Raw genomic sequence first — 10,175 nt, 5'->3', positions numbered from 1 at the left:
CTGCTCTTGATTAAATAAATTGAATCAAATAAAGGAAGAAAGTGAGAGTTAGAACTGATCAAATTAAGCAATATAGGGCCAGTATTATTATTGTGATATAGCCCCTATTCTCTTCACAACTTGTTCATTAAGTGATCCTGATCTCTGCTAATATATTTGTTCTTTGAACAAACAATGTCCAGCCCCTGGGTTCTTTGCAGACCATTTACTATTGGTGGTGCGTGATTGGTCATGTAAGTCACATGGTATTGTTGCTACTACCTGAGTGATTTAAAAAAAAGAGAATAATGTATGGCAAATAGTGAATGATAAATACTACTTTTCCAGTCTGAATTTTTAAATGAATAGCTTATTTATGCACTTTTTATGAGCCACAAATATTTCATAAATACCTAGAGGTTGTCAAAATGCTCATGGACTGTAAATAACATGGTTTCATGAACAGCAGTGCAGCCAAGCCGTCTTATGTTTTTTTCACAAATTTATTAAAGAATCTGTTTTCTGACATTTCACTGGGTCTACAACTTTATTTTTTACCAGAAACATTTTTAAAAAAATTACTACTAGCCTTTAGTTGTCTATCCGTGATAGTTTTTCCTCTGCTGAAGTTGTGGCTGAGCATCTCTGAGGACAATATCATTGCTAAAAAAGAAGAGGACCTATAGATAAGTAGGCAGCTTCTTGCTTCCACTGAACTCTTCAGATTTCTAATACACTCCATATTTCATGTATTTATTCAAGTCCCATAACTTAGATGCCTATTAAAGGAAGATCTAGAGACATGATCCTTTCTTTATAAAAAGAGCTATATAGATCTATATGAATATTATACTGTATGTTGCAGCTTATTTTAAAGCCTGGACTACACTAGAAAAGGTTTGCCTGTATAACTATACTGGCAAACCCTCCTGGTATCGGCACAGCTTATGCTAGAAAAAGAGTGCTGTTGTCAGTATAACTTATAGCAGTTCCCCAAGTGAAATCCACTATACCAGCAAAAGCACTTTTTCTGCCAAAATTACTGCGTCTACAATTTTGACAGAATCTAAATATCTTTTTTTTTTTTAAATCACAAGCAAAAAGTTTCTAGTGTAAACCTGCCCTAAGTCACTCTGCCTCACAAATATCTAACTACTCTTGGTTTAGTTCAGAAACTTCACCCAGACTAAGTCCAATAATAAAAAGAACCCCCAAACAGGAAACCTCAATGTTTTGACAGTGCAGAGCAGAGACAGCTGGAGAATAGGTAGGAGGTTTATGGCTTTTATTAGTTATTGTTAATTAGTATTCATTATTTCAAAGTATCCAAATCTGGCCTCACAGTAAAAAATAAGACACAGTCTGTGGCCTGTAATTTCAAAAAAACAGACATGAAACGACAAAGGGGATAATTTAAAAAAAATTGTGAGCAGGTATGGGAGGACAGAAGTGACACATCCCAAAGTTTATGAACAGATTTGAAATAGGTCAGCTTACTTTTTATTTTTAAGATGGATTTGTGTGTGTGCATGTGTGTATGTGCGCACATGTGTATGTGAGAGAGACAGAGTGCAAGTGCACAAGTGTAAGAATAAGATAGAAATTCATCAAGAAGGATGACAGAAGTCATACTTAATGTAATTAACGGTGTCTCCCACAATCCAGTCTACCCATGGAATTTTGAAAGGTTGCTATCCTGCCCCTTCAAAAGGATCTATCCACTAGGTAGTTTCCTCTTAATTTCTAAAGTATGTGACCAAATCCTGTTATGCAATTTTCCTTTTCTGTACAGCTATTCTAAGAAACATTTTTTTCTTTTACATTGCATCGAATCCCATTTTAATGCACCATGTTGATTTTCCTATATGCTACATTTCTATATCTTAAACTTCAAAGTAAATGATTAAAAGACAGCTTACACTATAGCAATTGACAGCAATTTAGCATTTTTTCTGAAGAATGCATTCAGTGGCTCTCTCTGCCCAAATGATCAGAGATACAACACCTTACTGAGGTTTCATTGTTGTAGATAAAATAAAAGAAACATAAAAGCAAGACCGAGATACCCTGTGAGAAAATAAGGAGTTCAAAAAAAAAAAAAAAAGACACAGTTAGTTACCATAACAAGGTTCTCAACTCAGTCAGTGCTTTGCAGTATTTTGCTTTTTGATATTACAAACAGGAGGGACAAGATAGGGACATAACATTATTTTCAATTGAAGCCTTTTAAAATGATCTTATAGAGCCATAGCTCCCAAATACATTAAACCCAATTATAGTGGCTTTTTAAAACACTGAAATGTTCATAAAAAATCAGCTCCTAATTGTTTAGATTATTAGGAGACATGGCTATTGTTCCAGATTATCTCACTGATTTGTTGTGTGACGTTGGCAAGTCAGTTAGCAGCTCTGTGCCCCAGTTTCCCATGTATGAAATAGAAATAATAACAACAACATTTGTAAAAATTCTGTGGGACCTTTGGCTGAAAGATACCAAGGGTCCGATCCTGCACAGTCCTGAGCAATTTGGCCCCAATCCTGCCAAGCGATTGAGTATCTGAGGAGGGCCACTGAATTCAATGAGACTATTCTTGTACTTACAGAGGTTTGGGGGCTTAAAGCCCAAATGCTCAGCACCTTACTGGCTCAGGCCCTAAATAAGTGTAGTGTGTTAATTATGAAATCGTTATAATTAAATTTTGTTAGAGATGAGCAAAAATATAAAAACCTAAACCCCAAAGCATTGCAACAAAAAACTTATCCAGCTAACATTTCCTTTCTTTCTGCTCTGGGAATATCCATGAGAAGATTGCAGTTTGCTCAGATTCTCTTTTATTCTGGTGAGAATTTCCAAAGGACCCTGAGGCTACTACTGAACATCCTTAGGTTCCTTTGGAAATCCCATTTTAAATAAATAATTTTTGAATAGCTTAGGCTCTGGAGTCATCATGAATATTCTAAGTACAGCTGTGTTATTTAGTGTGACTAGTCACCTATGTCACTATGATATTGTTTCTGTTCTCTGATACGATAAGAATGTAAGCACATCCAGAAAAAATATTTAAAATTTAAAATTCAGTTTCTATGCATGTGAGTTTGAAATTTGCTTCCTGAATACATTTTTGCCAATAAAATCCAATTGTTCAAAGGTTTAAAAAGAGTGACTGGAAAATTTCTCTAAAAATTCAATATAATAGTCATGAAAATGTATATTTTTATTTGTCCAGTTCTTACTATTATGACAGAAAGATGTTCTTATAAAATGAAGATAATGATGGCTCTTTTTTTCATGGTAAACATTAAAAAGTGCTATAAGGCCCCAGTTCAGCAAGGTTCTTAAGGCCAAAGATTTTAAAGGTATTTAGGAATTGCTGTGCTCGGTGTTGTGACACCTAACTAACATAGGATCCTAAATCTCATTTTCAAAAGGGATTTAGGTACTTAGGATCCTAAATCTCATTAATTGTCAATAGAATTTTGGCTCCTAAATGCCTAATGTTTTTTGAAAATGAGATTTAGGATCCTAAACTTGTTATGCATTGCAATGCTAAGTACTGCAACACCTGAATACCTTTAAAAATCTGACCTAAATACCTTGCTGAATTGGGGCCTAGTTGAGCAATTTTTTGTATACATTATATATTCCCTAATCAGACCAAAGATTGTCTTTTTCATAATTAACAGAAGAGGAGGTTTCTGGAACCTCAATTTGCTGAGAGAGAAACAAACACTCCGGCAGGCTTGTAAACTCCTTTTAATGTTTGGATACTGTACAAACCTCTCCAGAAATGGAATAAAAGGTGTTGTTTGGCAAAAGAAAGAGTTAGCAATAGCAGGGAACCAAATTTTGTGACAAAATATTTACAGGCTAAACATGTTAGCCTGATTTTGTCTGCTCTCTACCCATGGAATACCCATCCACTGATTTCACTGGGAGTTCTGCATGTGGAATAGGCCCCTCATCCATTAATTAGTTTCCCATCAAACAGTTTAGTTGGTCAGAATTATAAATACCCAAATGATTTCTGGGTGGACAGTGTTCCTCACCTTGTCAGACTATTTTTGATATTTGGCAGATACAGCAGCCAGTTTCAGTAATATTAAGGGCCAGATTTTGAATATTTATTTATACTGTACTAACACCTAGGGACCCCAGTCATGTCCCAGGACACCGTTTTGCTAAGCACTGTACACACACATACATTATAATAAAAAGACAGTTCCAGAAGGAAGGAATTTGAATAGATTTCAATGGGATTATCCATGTGAATAACTGCTAGGCAACATGAGTAAAGTTTTCACAATTTGGTTCAAAGCATATAAGAGCTATCTAAGAACCAAGTAGAAAAAACTGTTCACTTACATCCCCATCATCCATATCCTAATCAATGGGAAAAAACATCTTAGGTGGATAAATCACTGACCTGTTTATTTTTGGTATGTATGCAATGATTCACTGGATAGCAGGAGCCACTAGGTGGCATTTGTGATTTATTACTCTGGAAGCTTTGGTTTAAAAATATTTCATCTAATCCCCATTTTAGAGAGAACAAGACATTTAACATTCCAAGACATTTAATTCAAGAAAACCTCTTCATAATTAGATAAATGCACTGAAATTTCTTTTCTGCTATATTATTTAGGAATCCAATTTCTGAAGTTTCAATTCAAATCATATGCATTTTTATGCATGTACTCCCTGACCCCACAGCACCAGCTTACATAAATAATTACTTGTCTACAATTAAGCTGTAAATAATGCAATCACTCCATTCTTGTCCTGTCACTCTAGTCCCAACCACAACAAATAGGGCTAATCACATACTTATTCAAGTGTGTAATTATTCACAGTTAAACTTCTGTCACTTTCACCCTGTTTGGAAACAGTAGAACACAACCTGTAATTAGCAAACGTTGCTGCAGGCACTTTTACTTGGAATTAAGCCATGGCTTCAGCACCTATGTGAGCAAAGAGCTAGCTCCTTTGATCTGGGATCCTGGCATGGCTTCTTCCCCTTGGGCTATACCACATCAGCCCTCAATAAGTCACTGAGATCAATGGATGATTAGTATGTCAAATAAGTTTATTGCAAATCACCTACTTTTTCCCCCTCACTGTCTCTGACTTAGATATATGCATACATAATGTGTGTGAGAGAGAGAATAATTCACACACACACACACACATCATATATTATAGGGGCATCAGTAATGATTCCATAGTTAAGGTTGTCTTAAATTTTGCATTTAATGCATCAGTAAAAAAATCTCTGGCTTTTATACAATTGATTGATAGTTTTGGGTTGTTTTTTTGGTTTGTTTTCAATGATGTTTCCTGGTTTAGAATTTGAGCCTGTGAAAGAGATCCTTTTACCTGAAATGTCGCTATTCGTGACATTATATTTACTGTAGCACAATTACTGTTAGGAGCAACACAAATGAGAATAATGAGTTTGTGCAGGCATACCACCAAAGAGCTACTAAAGAAGCAAATGCCTCTAAACCTTTCTCAAGTTTACTATGCTAAATCTCCCAGTGAAGTCATTGCCTCCTATTAAGTCATGCATGTCACATATGTATGACACCCTATACATGACACTTCCTTATTCAGGGCCAGATTCTGCCACATTTACTCAACTTGAGTCATTCCATTCTCTGTGAGTCGCCCCGAGGCCTAGTAAGGGACTACTCAACCTGAGCAAGGGTGGCAGAATCTGGCCCTCAGGAAATTAGAAAAATTCATTTGTCACCTGCCTTTAGCAGCAGTTCTAAAAGCAGATGGAATATGAGATTAAAACCAGTACTTGCCTTTTGCTCTCTGGTGTATAAACTGATTATTTAGTAAAAGGTTTGAGGAACAACAGGCATAAAAATAATTGTTCTAATGCCCTGTTTAGTTTATCAAAGGAATTGGGTTTGTTAGTTTTTTCTTTCCCTGTGAATGGCTAGTATGTCTCATTTTGCAGCAGTTCTCATGAAAGAAAGTTGCTTCACACCCAGAAACCACTGCGGGCTGAGGAAAGAACATACAGACTGGCAAATGAGCCTTCTTTGTAGGGAGATGCCTGCTTTGAAATTCTTTACTAAATCCTTCAACAAACAGACTGTCCAGTATCATTGGGGAATATCTCCCTGTTACATAGGTCTATGCTTTGAATTTGTTAGGTAATTTCACTAGTACATGTCAGGATGATGAGAAAAAAATAGCTGTCAGAATGCATTTCAACCCTCTTTGAATATAAGGAACAAAGGGAGTCCAAAAGCTTGCTATCAAGCTGTTTTTGTGGTGTGTATAGCTAGAATCACATGATATGGATTTGGAAATGATGAAAGCTAATTATGCACCATACCTACTGGGCAATCTATTGGTTCTAGGACAGAAATGGCTAAGGAGTACTGCATAGCTTCTAATGGACTGGCAAGCAGTTCTAGACTAATAGATTTCAATAAAATGTCAAGCATCTGATTGCCATGGAAACATTAATACCGGATGGACCCTGTAGCACTTTTTTTTTCTGTTGAATTACAATAATATAAAATTGCTGTAATCTCAAGATACCTTTTGAAATGGCAGTAGCTGCCTCCCAAAGTAATGACTCACTTGAACACTCTATACTAGCCAGAACAAAATGCTCAGTAAATGTTTCCAAGATGATAGAGATTTTGTTAGGAAACTGTTATTCGCTGTCAATATGATGCAGGGAAGATGCAGACACACTGACCTTTGTTTACATTTCTAGCAGCCTGCTAAAATGATGACCTTTCACTGATGATGATATGCATATGCTGAGCATTTGTTTAAACTGCCTCCCCTCAGCTGATAAACACAACCCTCCTTATGTAGATGGGTTGTAAGGGAAATAAAAATGAATTTCATATTTTCCTTCCCGTCAGTGCTTCCCACAGCTTTGCATTGATGGAGCTTTTTAAAATATATACTCATTGGAGAAAGGTGAACGATACATATAGTTATTGCAGAGAATTTTCCCTAAAACACAATCTGTCAAACTGTCATTGCAAGCTGTCATCTGAGAAGATGCCCTTCAGAGTTTTAATTTTTTCCCCCAACACGGATTGCTTATAAGACACAGGGATGCACATCTCCAATCAGCGCCTTTCAGAGTCCTCAAGTCTTATCAACTCCATGTGATAAAAATGTTATGGGATCTGCCAAGGGTTGGGTATACCTGGTAATGAACCCACCTAGCCTCTTGTCATCAGTTGAAGGTAGTAAATGCCTCATCTATTGCTGATTGGGCAATCAAGAATCAGCCTATTAGGTAAGTCTGTTTCCCAGGAAAAGCAGCTGCTGATTCCATCCCCCTTTCACAGTGTAAGTATTAAGGTTGTGTTTTTGTCACCAGCAAGAATAAGCAATAATGGGTGGGTCTTGCTTTATTTGTCTTATATCCAAAGCTGAAATATGTCTGAGCTGCAATAAATTAACAGCACTATATGGTATACATCTGTTCAGAAGTCTGTTACGTTCCCCCACCGCATTCCATAGCTTTGTGTTTCATGGAGCTTTTGGTAACTTGCATGTTTCAGTTCATATGGGTTATTTATTTATTTATTTACTGTTTTCTTCTCATTTCAATTCATCTGCTGAGTTTTCTTTGAGCTTTGGGAATCCAAAAGTCTAAAAGCAAAAGTCAGTTGAACTCTGCAAATTTCAAAAGATTTTCAGGTCAAAAACCATGTAAACCAGAAAATATATCATTACACTCAGTAAATTCAGTATAGGCATCAGAATCTGACTGATTTTTAAACCTTAATGACATCTACTAAAATAAGCCAAGTCTGAAGAGAGTCAGTAGGTTAAAAGTTATAAACATTTAAATTAGGATGGTTCAGATTTGTAGATGCTCCATTTCTCCTAGGTTCTTTGAAGCTTTGGAGTGACTGGTTGAGAGCCCCCCATGACTGTTTCAAAACACATCTCAACATCCAGGAGACTGTCACAATGTCTGGGCCATCCAACTTTAACTTTCATCACTTTAAAAAGTACCCAACTAATTTTCTTCCCATTTGCTCATGGCTGTTTTTCCCCCTCCCAATTAAAGATTAATACTAATCTGGTTAGCTATTTTTGAGTTCTGCAAGTATGAAACAAATTACATTTCTAGAATACAGCTGATCATATATATTTCACATGGGTAACAACAATGACAGAAGTCAAAAACATGGTACTTGACTTGAGGAGTAAGCCAACTTTGAAGAAAATCAGATGAACAGATTTGAAGTGTTAAAGTTGGAAATGTCATGCTTCTGCAGTAGAATTGTACTTTATTTATTGCAATTTACTCTATGTATTGTACTATAAAAATCCCAGCTTGTACTAGATATTGTATTACTTGACATAATTTTAAGGGCCAGACTGATAAATCCCTTATCACATTAGTGATAAGTTGCTCCATTGACTGCAGTGGGAATAGCTAGGTAAGTAACTGCTTACCAGTGTGATAAAGGGGTTCACTGTCTGCCTCCAGATAATGAGATGAGGAATTTACCCTGTATTTTAAGGTATATGCACAAGGGACACAAGTTAAGGTGGATTTTTCCATCTTAACTTGGCATTTACTGACATGAGTGCTTGGTTTCTGCCTGCATATTGCATTATCTGCTTGTTACTTTGTTTTTAAAGAAACAAAAGTCAAAATAGTGCCAATGGAGTATGTAACGGCCTTGATCTGGAGTTATTTGCCTGGGTACGTTAGGAAACCAGCTTGCTTGTAACCAAAGCATGATACACCTAGGTAATCCTAAACTGAAGCAAGACAAGATCAGCATATCTTTATAATTATCATTTATTATTTCCACTTTTGTATATAAGATGGTGTTTTACATAGGGCCAGAATCAATACTCATGTCGAATAGCACCTTACTTTAAAAGTAGTCTCACTGATTTCTGGGATTATTTGAGCACCAACAAGGGTTCAACTCGCCCATATGAGTGAAGACAGTTTTTTGTCCTAAAGAGCGTCTAATCTAAACTGATCATGGCAAGACAGGATGCTGGGGTAGATAAAAATGGGAAAGGGGGGAGGTGAAGTGGAAGGAGAAGGTCATTTTGGAGTTGGTCTGTTGGGTTGTTTGTTTCAAGGGAATTAATCAGAGCATCATTGTTTGAGGAATTGTGTCAAGGGGGAGTCTGAAGATTTATTTAAGATATAGAGTGAAATCCTGGCTCCAGTGAAGTCAGTGTTAAAACTCTCAATGACTACAGTGGACCCAGGATTTCACCCACAGTGCACAGGCTTTGGGACAACAGAGTTATGTAAATTATAAATAGCATTGTTTAAACAAACAGATTGTTTTAATCTTTTGAAGACTTTTTGTACTATTGCAACAACACACACACTCCTATTTCCTCTTGTATATATCATGTGAATGCATATATATAAACCACACACATATGCATGTATTATTGCAAATGTGGGTAGCATATGCTAAAGAAAAAGTCCACTGAAAGCTTAGTGTAAATGGGCATTATTCAAGATTATAAGTGGTATAATAATGTAACTGTAGCATATTCTCTTGGCAGAGATGGTTAGGGAAAAAATAGTAGGCTCCCACTTACTTACCAAAAAAAAAAAAAAAAGGTTTGATGAAATCATGACATTCCTTATTTCCATAGCTCTGCATCATTAAACTCATGGATCTTTTCAAATTCATTTTGACAGAACCTTTTTTTATTTTGTTATCTGGGTTTTGTGGCATTTCCCTGGTTTTATTGATTTGCACTGCTAAAATGTAATGCAACAAATGGGGCAAGAGCATATTCAGATAACTGCATCTCTAGGTTTCATTTCCTATAATGTCTGACTATATATTTCATAGACCATATTTACATCCGGTTGAATCAATCACTTTTTAAAGTTGCATTAAACTAAAGCACTCACAGATTATGCTATTTTATTGTACAATTTATAGCTGGCACGCAAACTTCTAGTTCTGTTCCTTCCGTTATTCATTTTTGTCCAATTATTCATTTAAATAGGTTCGCCTGAAATGCCGGAGAAATTAAATGTTCTATCCATATTCATACGAAATGAATTCATCATGATTGATGATACTAGAATGAATACAAAAGGAATTAATCATCATTAGAAAGATATCGAAAAGTGTAGCTCTGACTTTTCAATCTCTAATATACTGTTAGCTTGCTTGACATTAGAGATGAAGCACAATCAAAC

Source organism: Trachemys scripta, chromosome 4, assembly GCF_013100865.1.
Source record: "Trachemys scripta elegans isolate TJP31775 chromosome 4, CAS_Tse_1.0, whole genome shotgun sequence".
NCBI lineage: Eukaryota > Metazoa > Chordata > Testudines > Emydidae > Trachemys > Trachemys scripta.
Note: the sequence above shows the minus strand (reverse complement) of the source record.